At 40.2% G+C, this 9,986-nt stretch overlaps 1 long non-coding RNA gene across 1 annotated transcript; it reads right to left on the bottom strand.

Moving 5' to 3' along the window:
* Positions 1-404: 404 nt before the first annotated feature.
* On the bottom strand, positions 405-7,561 carry LOC135464039 (uncharacterized). Its single transcript, XR_010443620.1, has 2 exons — positions 7,375-7,561; positions 405-2,216 (listed from the first exon to the last, which is right to left on the bottom strand). It is a non-coding gene; the product is annotated as an uncharacterized LOC135464039 (long non-coding RNA).
* Between the last annotated feature and the right edge of the window lie 2,425 nt (positions 7,562-9,986).

Consider the following 9,986-nt stretch of genomic DNA (forward strand, 5'->3'; position numbering starts at 1 on the left):
ACACCAGTCTCTGTTGCTATATGCTGGAGTGATTGTGAATAACCCTTTTACGACCACAATTACAGAAAAAAAAAATAAATAACTACGCCGTATGGACTGATTTGTTTTAAGTAAGCAGTTTTTCAAATTTACGACACTTAATCCGGGGCATTCGAGGCCGAGGGGTTAGCATGACAGTGCAGCACAATAACTCAGGAGTTTCACACCAATGCGATCGCTGTGAGTTCAAGTCCAGCTCTTGATGGATCCTTTCCCGGTCGTGCATGGGAAGGTCAGTCAGCAACCCAATTCCAGCCAGGCTTCCTCTCACAATATCGCTGGCCACCATCGTATAGGTGAATTATTCTTGGGTAAGGCGTAAAACATCAATCAAATAAATGAATGAGAGTGAAAATAACACAAGGTTTGAACATATTTTACTTTATTTGCAGTAACACACAGAAGATGCACACAGTTCTTGCTGACAAACATAAATCCATGGCTCAGCTTCGTTGCTACAATTATAATTGCTATATGCTTCTGGAAATAAAGCACTCCAAATGTTTCCTGTCGTTTATTTTCATATGATAAAACTAATCCCAGCTAATACACTGCCTATCGGCTTAATCCACTCCTTGTCATTTGTGGAGCGACGTTGAATGATCAGCGATTGCTTTGCACAACTCAAACTCAGTTTACTGAAATTTTTTGGCTTTGTTTTTACCTGAAATACCTGAAACATATTGAACCTATAAACCAGCAGTTGGTCAGAACAAATTTATTTCACGCACATTTTACTTTGCTTTGAAGAATGCTTAACGACTGGGGAGCAACGTCTAAAAATAATTTTGCCTTTTTTGTTTGCCCCGAGCAATGCTTTCATTACAAATGATATTTTGGAAGCCAAGGTTGTAATTTACCGCCAGTTACTTTCAAAGCCTTCAGATTTACATTCAGTCCGATTGTATGGAACAGTTCAGCTTATATACACCAGCTTGTTAAGGAATAAACAACGGTACACACTAACCAAATCAACTGTTGTCTTCTATTTTGTGCTGAATCGTTACTGAGGAAAGCCCTGAATCTGATTGAAGCAAGCCTGTATGTAACATCTGGCTTCACTCTGCTATGGGATAACGGTTAAGTTTACATGCAAGTGTGTGTATACGACAGCTGAAGCGAAAGAGAAGCAAACAATAGAGTACAGCTTGGAATCGGCGTGTAGTGGTAATCCTGCTGGTGTTACAGATTCACGAATTCACCGGTAATACAATAATACAGAGGGCGAATCCACCCCCCGATTCCAAGAATTATACCCGCTGATAGGTCCTCACGCATGACACACCATTGGCTTTTAAAGTCTGGAACACAGATCAGAAACATTGAGTTGTATTTACATTTGTCTTTATTACAAAATCAGTAATATCCAATAAAAAAATGAAAAGTCTAAATTTAACCTGATTATAAGTATGGTGATGAAAATGAAAAAAGTAAGTTTTACAGAAATCCTGCTTGCAAGATCAGGTAACCAAAGAGAAGGTGCCAACGGATCTATTCAACTCTCAACCGGAGGAGGGGGGGGGGAATAAAATGGTTTTTCCAGCTCTTTATATCAGCGCGTCCTCAATGCCATTTTTATATTCCTTTATTTCTTTTATTGACGTTTTACGCCAAACTAAAAAATGTTTCACATACGACGGCGGCCAGCGTTATTGTTGAACGCAGCCGAACAGAGACCGGAGGAAACCCACGGCCATCCGCAAGTTGCTGCAGGCCTTCACACGTATGACTGGAAAGGAATCCAGAATAAGCTTTATGGTACTTCAGGGAAGGGACATTATCCCGTAGCCCCGTAAATACGATTCCCCACACACCAACTCTTAGCACAAGGCACGGGTCCATTCTGAACCCTACTTCGCTAACAACAGCGTATTATGTGCCATTTAAAAGCATTGTTATCACCCCCAAATCTCGAGGCCGCGATTCAAAACCCGACCTAGACTTTGTCGCTCGCCTTTTTACGTCTTAAGGCCACATATAAACTCGACGTCGATCTTTACGTGCTTCGAGTTTTGGGGATGATACACGTACTTTTTCGAGGCACAAAAAGAACACCGTCAAATCAAGTGAATACTGACGTAGACGAGATTCCCTCCGGCAATCTCCCTGACGTTGTTGGATGTGTACTTTCCAGTCTGCTGTTCTGTGAGCTTATCACCTTCCTGATTGATTACAATCTGAAGAGTAGAAAAGGTAAGGCATATGAAAGAGGTATGTCTATACTATCTATCCACCGACGTCATATATAATGTTTGCAACTGTCGATTTCACACGTTTTTGTGTTTGTTTCTCCCCCCCCCCCCCCCCCCTCAGGCGACGATAGGCATATAAATGTCAGATCGCACGTTTATGCATAGTCCTTACAGCGCATGCGTCGCTCTCTACCTTTCACTTTACATCACTGCCACCAATAGACGAACTTGGAGCCTGTAAGACGCAAGTTGGCGTGTTTAGTCTAAGCCCCATCACCTGTGTCCTATCGCGGAACTGCATAATCAGCTGTCATCAAGAAAATTGTTTCAGGTTTGGATAGAATCATGTTGTACATACTCTAGATAAGGAGAATGCATGTGTATAAAGCATTATTAGAAACAAAGGTTGAGACGGATAGTTTGTGTTTTCTGACATCACTTCCTACCTCATCACCGTGACACCAGTGGCCTCGGTATTGTTCAAGGTTTCTGTACAAATTTACTGGTGGTGGCAGTGATGTAAAGTGAAAGTAGAAAGCGACGCATGCGCCGTCAGTAGTATGACGTTTAAGTTGGAACCATCAGTTGTTAACTGGACATTCCAGAGTTGCTTACAAGAGAGTAAAGCTTTAATTAGTGTCCAAACCTTAAAATCCCAGGATCTCCCGTAAAACGAGTATACATTATGGTTTTAAGCAATGTGGTACCTTTCAGTGAAAATGTGGTGTTTGACCAGATTCACTAATAACTAGACCACTTCCAAAACACTCCGAGCTAAACAAACACAGATTACGGAAATAAGAACATTAAAAAACTTATAGAATTACGTTGAATTCACGCAAGCGTGGTCGCATGCGTATGTCTTTAATACCAGACATAGGCTCAACAAAGAAAAAAACCCCATAAATTTATATTGTTATCTGGAACCTCCTGTTAAGTCAGATACGGCAAACTTTCTTAAATAGCTAACTTTCAGTATTAAAAATTTGTATGTGTGCATCGGAATAATGATAAATATCTTGCAAGCGTGCATGAGCCACGCTGTTGTGTTAACGTATTGCACATGGACTGATTAACTGAGTGATTTAAGTGCCTTATATTCAGCTAACGAACTGTAGAGTTTTTTTTATTATTTTAGGTTGATCGCAACACAGCGATGTAGCTACCTTACATACATCCTAATGCAGATAACATTAGGTGTGTCTACACCCGCTAAATACACAAGCATGTACTTATGTTTGCTATATTACGTGTATACACAAGCGATGAATCAAAGGCAAAAACAGGAAGTCCTGCAGTATATGCCGCGAACAATCAGTGATTGACAGGTATAACGGTATATATGCCTGAATGGTATACATGTACATTGATTGATTGATTGATTGATTTGATTGGTGTTTTACGCTGTACTCAAGAATATTTCACTTACACGACGACGGCCAGCATTATGGTAGGTGGAAACCGGGCAGAGCCCGGGAAAAAGATCTCTGGAACATCTTCCACGTACGGCCAAAGAAATCGAAATTGTGGACATTTTATACTGTACAAATTACTACCGTTTTATATCAACGTGGGCCAAACATCTCAGATTAAATCGGTTAGTCGTGCAAGTAATTATGGTGTATTGGAAAAACACATCTAGCGCAACGATGAAAAGTGTTTTAAAATTTATCAATTAAAGTTGATATCAAATCGCCCCCCCCCCCCTCCAACAACAACACCACCTCCCTTTCAAACCGGGTCAGGTCACCACGGGGCAAGCCACAGAGGGGGGAAATTTCCACGATTAAAATATGACTAAACCCTTTCAATCCAACATTTCCCTATTCAATCTGACAGCTATTCAATATCTAACAAAGATATATCGTCCCATAAGTGCAGTTAGATAATCACTTCTGTCAGATAACACGATCGTGTTTGCATTGCCAGTCGTCTGGGAACTGTCCGCCTGGAGGCGAAGTCCATCCATAAATAAACCATTCAGTGCGATGAAGTGTTTGCACCGGGCTGTCCATACAAAGTCCTATAGTATAAGTCTAAAGTCCACAGCTCGTTCAGGCATGAAATCATGTCTGGATTCACTCAGACTATCTCTTGGATTCTCGCTGGCTCAGCGGTTTAACACGTCCCTAAATGAAGATTGCTGCCCGTTTAACCAAATAGTGTTATTTTGAAGGGATTGTTGATTTGGACATTGTTCTGTGTCAGTACTTTTATGACCCATGCGGTGTTTGAGCACTTGGAATTTTTTTATTTATTTCTTTTTATCTGTCTCTTTGTTGGAAATGAACGTACACCTAACTAACACTACTACTTTGGCAATTCTGCACAACGATTACAGATTTGAAATGTTGTTTTGTTTTCTGACCATCTGAATGAGGGCATTGCTGCTACGTGTAAGAAGCGACCTTCCGCCCAGAACATTAATGGCATGCATGCTGGCACAGGTTTTCTCACACTAATGTCTAACAATATAGCCATCAAAACGAACAACTCTATCCGACCCCTTATACAGAAATCTATTTAAATTAAATATGGCGGTCAAGAATAATATGTCTTAATTTTTTTGGTGTTTCACGTCGTAGTTTATAGTTTGCACTAAATAACTGTTTTGGATGACAAAACGGTTTTGGATTTACTTGATTTTTTTTATTTGGCTTTTTTTTTGTTTTGCGCTGTACTCCAGAATATTTCCCTTATACAACGGCGGCCAGCTTTATTGTGGGAGGAAAACCGGGCATATCCGCAGGTTAATGGCAGACTTTACCACGTACAGCCAGAGAGGAAGCCAGCTCACAGCGACCGCATTGGTTGGAGACTCCTGAGGGATTGCGCTGGGCTGCCACGTTAACTCCTTCGGCCACAGAGGCCCTAATGGATTAGGAATGTGGGTGGAATCAATTTACACCTATTTAACTGACTGAGTTTTTTCCTCGGAATATTTCCACTTATATGACTGCGGTCAGGTTTGTATGTGGGAGACATCGAGCATACATAGTTTGGGAGACACACCGCACCTTTTAAAGTAGCTAACAAGCCCCCTGCCCTAAAGCCGCGGTAGGCCGTCGGGCATTGGGTTCGAAGTCCCGATGTCAGTGGCCACGCTGTAGTCTATAAGGAGTTCTCGTTCTATGACATGGATAGCGATGTCACAGAAAAGAATGCTAAGGCGACGGCCAAAACAAATATGACCGATGATTTAAGCAGAGGTCAAAGAGATCATTATGTGAGTCACCGAAAAGACGGAATGCCTTATTGGTCCAGAGTTTGACAGCGTGCCCTTTTGCTGCCAATCGAAACTAGTGTACTTACTACGCCTTCTTTGAGAAAGACACCTCAGTAGAAAAAAATACCCTCGCTGTGTTACCAGAATTGTGTAAATTCGAAAATGTGTTCGACCCTCTAAAACTGATAGTGTATTGAGTAGTATACAATGCTATGGCAAAGTGCATATCCACACAATCTGGGTATCAGCAGTCCACAAATTGTGTGATTTGTTAATGCTAAGAGTAGGGTCTGCGCAAATTATGTACCACTGATACACGTATTTTTGTGGATCTGCAAATTTGTACACAACCATTTCTGTATGGCACAAATGCATCTTTTCAAGCATACAATCTCGATGTGTAAGTTCAAATTGTTAGCATTATGTCTATCCTCATTATTCTATACTTAAGTCTATACTAAAAGAATTAATCTGTTAAATTTAACAGAACGTCTGTTGTCTGAGTGATGCTTTAATGTGTTTTGTTATTGCAGCAGATTATTCTGTTAAACATAACACACATGTTCTGTTAATTCAACATAACCATTCAACTAGACTAACAGAATATTGTGCTATAATAACAAAATACATTCTAACATCCCTCAGATAACAGAGACTACAAAATATGCTAATGTAGCTGAGCAGATTTCACGTACAGCGTGAACATAAAGGTCCCATTTAAAAGCTTTGAACGCGATCTTCAGAATTGCGAAAATGCAAAAAAAAAATTGTAAACCTCCTACATTGGGTCAATACGGCTTAGTTGTATACGTTTAAAAGGTGATGCACAAGCGTACACTGCAACTTAACACCGCCTTTTATACAAAATATACAAAGAATTCGAGTATTACACCCCTCACCGAAATGGAGACGGAAAGCATTGCCTACACATAAAATTCATCACATCAGATAACACATTGCCTGGCCTGCATGTATTTCACTACGCATTTGTTGATCCATGTAAACTCGTGTCAGCACATGATCCATGCACACTCGCGTCAGCACATGATTCATGTAAACTTGCGTCAGCACATGATTCATGTAAACTCGCGTCAGCGCATGATCCATGTAAACTCGCGTCTGCACATGATTCATGTAAACTCGCGTCAGCACATGATCCATGTAAACTCGAGTCAGCTCATGATCCATGTAAACTCGAGTCAGCACATGATTCATGTAAACTCGCGTCAGCACAGCGCGGTCCAACAGCATTAAAATTTGTGACTGCTTTTGTCAGGTGAACTATTCCACCAGTCAAAATTTCAATTAGAATCATACTCCAATTTATTTTAATGTGTCGACACGTGATGTTTATATGTTGAAAATCACATGTTTAAATGTTGAAATTTTTAGTTTTATACTTTAAAATAGCAGTTGAAGGGTTACTGTTCCCAATCGACCTTTCTCCACGCCTGCAAGGGGGACACATTTTACCACTAATCACTATAAACGTCAAATAATTTACATTGAGATGAGTTTAAATTTTTTTCCCCTCAGCAGTTAGGCCCTGTGCTCGTGATCTGTTACGCTGAGAACTGAAGGCTAGTAGGTTGGGCCACTTTAACTGTTTGCACTCGAAACTTGGAACCTGTAAATGTTGGTCATCCATTAGCAGTCAGGACAATTATATGAAGATGTACGTAGCTCTTAAGGGCCTCAAATCTGTCATTCAGTCTGGTCAGTGAGTAATAAGGTGTCAACCAAGCAGTTTGACAGGCCAGCCTCACTCAGAGAGACAGGCAATCACACACATAGCGAGTCAGCCAAGCCAAGTGGGTGTGGTTAGTAAGTAAGTCAGCCAGGCAGTCATTCAGTCAATTAGTCGGTCAGTAGTCAATCAATCGACGTGTAAATCGAAGTAAAGTAAAAAATGCTCACCGTCAGTTCACCTTTTCCTTCCAAGTCAGGTTCATTGAAAGCTTCCCCAAACTTTGCGGTGTGTTCACGAGTCCACAACGGTGTGACGGACTTTAACGTGATGCTATCCCCTGACACGTTGATCTCTTGGAAGATATCATTGGACGGAGTCAGCAGGCTTACGGCCTTCGTTTTGAGATCAGCAGAGACACCTGCAAAGGTAAAGAGAACCGCTAATATAGATACAAGAGGAACGCTAATATACTTGTAGACAAGAGAGAAAAGTTAGTGTAGACACAAGAGCAACTCTGATGTACATGTAGACAAGAGAGAAACGCTAGTATAGACACAAGAGCAACTCTGATGTACATGTAGACAAGAGAGAAACGCTAATATAGATACAAGAGCAACTCTGATGTACATGTAGACAAGAGAGAAACGTTAGTATAGACACTAGAGCAAGACTGATTTACACGTAGACAAGAGAGAAACGCTAGTATGGACACAAGCAACACTGATGTACATGTAGACAAGAGAGAAAAGCTAGTATGGACACGAGCAACACTGATGTACATGCAGGCACGAGAAAAACGCTAATATAGACACAAGAGAAACACTGATGTACATGTAGACAAGAACGGTTATTGACCTACAGGTGAAAGTGAAACGCTAGTGCCGGCAAACTGAGAAACACTAATATAGATAATAGAAAAACGCTTACTGACCAACAGGTGAAAGTGAAACGGTAGTGCCGACAAACTGAGAAACACTAGTATAGAGAATAGAGAAACACTTACTGACCTACAGGTGAAAGTGAAACGGTAGTGCCGACAAACTGAGAAACACTATATAGATCATAGAGAAACACTTACTGACCTACAGGCGAAAGTGAAACACTAGTGCCGGCAAACTGAGAAACACTAATATAGATAATAGAGAAACCCTTACTGACCTAGAGGTGAAAGTGAAACGGTAGTGTCGACAAACTGAGAGACACTAATACAGATAATAGAGAAACCCTTACTGACCTACAGGTGAAAGTGAAACGGTAGTGTCGACAAACTGAGAGACACTAATACAGATAATAGAGAAAAACTTACTGACCTACAGGTGAAAGTGAAACGGTAGTGTCGACAAACTGAGAGACACTAATACAGATAATAGAGAAACACTTACTGACCTACAGGCGAAAGTGAAACACTAGTGCCGGCAAACTGAGAAACACTAATACAGATAATAGATAAACACTTACTGACCCACAGGAGAAAGTAAAACGCTAGTGCCGGAAAAACTAAAGGAGAAAATAAAACGTTAGTGCCTGCAAACTGAGAAACACTAATACAGAAAATAGAAAAACACTTACTGACCTACAGGAGAAAATAAAACGCTAGTGCCGGAAGTAGAAAATAGAGAAACACTTACTGACCTACAGGAGAAAGCGAAATGGTAGTGCCTGCAAACTGAGAAACACTAACATAGAAAATAGAAAAACACTTACCTATAGGCAAAAGTGAAACGCTAGTACCGACAAACTGAGAATCACTAACATAGAAAATAGAGAAACACTTATTGAACTACAGACGCTAGTGTCGGCAAACTGAGAAACACTAATACAGAAAATAGACCTTGCTGACCTACAGGCGAATTGAAATGGCAATGGCGGCAAACTGAGAAACACTAATATAGAAAATAGAGAAACTCTTACTGACTTAAAGGCGAAAGTAAAATGGCAGTGCCGGCAAACTGAGAAACACTAACATAGAAAATAGAGAAACACTTTCTGACATACAGGCAAAAGTGAAACGCTAGTACCGACAAACTGAGAAACACTAATATAGAAAATAGAGAAACACTTACCGACCTACACGCGAAAGCGAAATGGCAGTGGTGGCAAACTGAGAAACACTAATATAGAAAATAGAGAAACACTTGTAGACTTACTGGCAAAACTAAATCATTAGTTCCGATAAAAAGGTACACCAATACAGAGAAAAGAACAAAATGAGAAGACAAGCAAATCATGAACATTGAACGAAAGTGGAAAATACAAAACAAGTATGTCTATGAATCAAAACAAAACAGATGTATCGGTATAGAAAATGGAGCACACGTGTGACCAACAGAAGTATATATAGTTCTCCTGAACTGAATGAGAATAAAAAGAGCGCTTTGTTTTTCCTTTGTCATTTGAGCCATTCATAACGCCTCGTCAAATGTGCAATTTACTATTACTGAATAAAGATAACATTGCATACACCCAATCGAGCAAAACACCACACGCGTGCCATGGTCTTAAGCATCATATACATGCAGGCTGTAATAAATATGACATAAAGTTCACTCCACCAACATGACATTATGGGTACTCCCATAATGGCACACTGTAAATCCTATCAAACATGATACAACTGAACAATGTTCACTACATCAAACCCAACACAATGTACGCTACATCAAACTGAACACAATTACACCACATCAAAGTTAAGACAATGTACACAACATTAAACTTTACACAATACACATTACATCAAACTTAACACAATACACACTACAATAAACTTAACACAATGTACACCACACCAAACTTAACACAATGTTCGCAACATCAAACTTAACACAATGTACACTAC

Source organism: Liolophura sinensis, chromosome 3 (genome assembly GCF_032854445.1).
Source record: "Liolophura sinensis isolate JHLJ2023 chromosome 3, CUHK_Ljap_v2, whole genome shotgun sequence".
NCBI lineage: Eukaryota > Metazoa > Mollusca > Polyplacophora > Chitonida > Chitonidae > Liolophura > Liolophura sinensis.